This window comes from Crocodylus siamensis, chromosome 2 (genome assembly GCF_052110815.1).
Source record: "Crocodylus siamensis isolate JL-2025a chromosome 2, ASM5211081v1, whole genome shotgun sequence".
Lineage (NCBI taxonomy): Eukaryota > Metazoa > Chordata > Crocodylia > Crocodylidae > Crocodylus > Crocodylus siamensis.
In genome coordinates this window covers 264,728,459-264,731,375 of record NC_143396.1, presented here as the reverse complement: position 1 = coordinate 264,731,375, position 2,917 = coordinate 264,728,459, and the positions used below count along the sequence as shown (strand labels likewise).

At 43.7% G+C, this 2,917-nt stretch overlaps 1 protein-coding gene across 2 annotated transcripts in view; it reads left to right on the top strand.

The window, feature by feature from the left end:
- The window catches only part of EFCAB11 (EF-hand calcium binding domain 11), a 162,425-nt gene that overhangs the window by 139,898 nt on the left and 19,610 nt on the right, over nt 1-2,917 (top strand). The window lies entirely within an intron of this gene.

Sequence of the window (2,917 nt, the reverse complement as noted above, 5' to 3'; positions counted from 1 at the left end):
TGCTGCACACACTCCCAGGGAGCAGGGGGGACCCACACCCCGCAAATCTGTGCAGGGGGTGGGTGTAGGCTCAGGATCTCCACTGTGCTGCTTTACCCCAGGGCTTCCACAGCCCAATGGGTGTGACCCAGTCCTGCAAAGGCCCCATAGCCTGCCCCCACCCCATGCACAGATCTGGGGGGCATGGGTCCTCCCACCCTCATGGGAGTGCACTTAGTGGCAAGGAGCCAGCCCCATCCCTTGCCCCCTCAATGAGCCATCTGCAGCCCCATCCCACTCAGGGGTCCTGCAGCAGCATATTCCAGCCCCAGGCCCCACGTCCCCTTCACTTTCTGGCTGGGCAGTATCCCCAGCCCCAAACTCAGTTGCTCCCAATGGGGGCCTCAATTTCCCTGCCCCCCACCAGACTTACCTGCAGGAGCTGCTCTCCATGCTGCCTAGCAGCCATGTAACATATGTGCACATGGTGCCCCCTGCCAGATCACCCTCCCCACCCCCAGCCCCTTGCAGACTGGAACACTTCCAGCCTGCAGAGAGGTCTTTGGAAAAGTGCAAAATTTCCAGGTTTCTCTGTTAAAATAAGAAATCCATGTTTCACTTGGGCCCGTGCCGTTCAATTTCTTTATCAGCGATTTGGACGATGGGGTGAAAAGCAACCTGTTTAAATTTGCTGATGATACCAAAATTTGGGGTGAGGTGAGCACGCTAGTAGGGAGGGAAAGATTTCAGCAAGACCTGGATAGGTTACAGGAGTGGGCTAATAAAAACAGGATGCATTTCAATACTGACAAGTACAGAGTGCTGCACTTGGGTAGTAGTAACCTGCAGCACACTTATAAGATGGGAAACTCCCTTCTTGAGAGCACGGAGGCAGAAAGGGATCTTGGAGTCATTATTGACTCCGAGATGAACATGGGCCGACAATGCGAGGTCATGGTTGGCAGGGCTAACCGGACCTTGTCGTGCATTCCCAGGTGCATCTCAAGTAGAGCCAGGGAGGTGATACTCCCCCTCTCTCCAACACTGGTCAAGCCACAGCTGGAGTACTGTGTCCAGTTTTGTGTGCCCCACTTCAGGAGGGATGTGGGCAACATTGAGAGGGTCCAGAGGAGGGCCATCCGCATGATCCAAGGACAACAGGGCAGACCCTGCAATGAGAGACTGCAGGACCTGAACCTGTTCAGCCTGCACAAGCGAAGGCTGAGGGGGGACCTGGTGACCGTCTATAAACTCACTAGGGGGGACCAGAAGGGTTTGGGAGAGAGTTTGTTTCCCCTAACGCCCCCTGGCATAACAAGGAATAACGGCCACAAGTTGTTGGAGAGTAGGTTTAGATTAGACATCCGCAAGAACTACTTCACAGTTAGGGTGGCTAGGATCTGGAACCAACTTCCAAGGGAAGTGGTGCTGGCTCCTACCCTGGGGGTCTTTAAGAGGAGGCTTGATGCCTACCTAGCTGGGATCATTTGAGCCCAGTTTTTTCTCCTGCCCAGGCAGGGGGTCGGACTTGAAGATCTACAAGGTCCCTTCTGACCCTACTTCTATGATTATATGAAATGGGGAAAACTGTGTTTTTCTCCATTTTTCTGTGTGAAACAGAAAACCTGGGTCCCCAATAATCACAAAGCATGTCTACCATTATAGACATATCCAAGCTAACTTCAAACTAGCTAGTGCAAGTTATCAGTACCAGTCTAACCATAGCAGCACATAGTCCATCATGAGCAAAATTGTCCTGCTTCTCAACTGCTTGCAAAGATTGTGAATAGAGCTTAGAAACACCCTTTGTTTTAGATATGAATGATCACTCAGCTTTCCAAGTCACCACTTAATTCAGCCACTGAATTAAGTGGAAAAAACCCATGAGTTAAGGAACACCATCAAAAACATTTAACCAATTCCTTTGCACTTTTGGATGGGTGTAATGAATAATTTTGACTTGATCACCAAATAAAAAACAGTGTGCTTTCAGACTTAGTGTTCATTTTTCAGGTAACAATTACACATAGTTTCTTTGCAACACAAAAAGAGAAAACAGTGTTGTTCTGTAGATCAAATTCTGCACTCACATGTTAGTGGGATGCCTGAGCGAGATGTTCAGGATTTGGCTATATATATAGAATATTTTGACAGAAGGGTGACAGAAGGAAAGAAAATATAGTGTCTCATTAATACAACCGAATAATATTTATAGAATAAAAAACTAAAAATATTTATTCAGCATATGGATAACTTTTAATAGGAACTTTATTTCAGTGAACTTAACAGGAAATTTTAAGAGTTAATTTAAGAGTTAATTTAGGTTAAACATTACTCTTGCAGATTATTCAATTACACGTATTGAGATTACAGTTTTTAAAAAATCCTTTTGAAAGAAAAGTACCATTTATCTAATCCAGTTCCTTAAGAAAATATCCTCAGGTGGCTTCAGGAGTCTTCATTTACCTAATTTAATGAGAGGGTAATTTATATTCCACAGTCGGTAATTTGTGATGAATATTACTATATTGGCAAGTTTACCTTGGCTATCATGACATATCTACATATATTTTACTACATAAAATTAAATGAATAGGGTCTTCTAAGATAATGCAGTTATTTTAGATCAATACACCATAATATTTTCCTTTTTTTTTAAAGGTATTTTCTTTGCTTCAAATATATGAAAATGAATATTTAACCCACTGAAATGATAATCTTTCTTAAAATTACTGCTTCTAATAACTACCTAACTTGCTTGTTAATTGTCATCTCTAATCTCTGCCAAAATTTTTTTGGAAAGTAATTCTTGATTCAACAGACTCTCTTTCAGTAGTTTTCAAAATGTTGACTGTGTACTATAAAGAGCTTAGACTAAATTTCTGAAAAACAGCTACCAAAAGACATAAATGATAGAAGGTATGCATCTAACCACCTG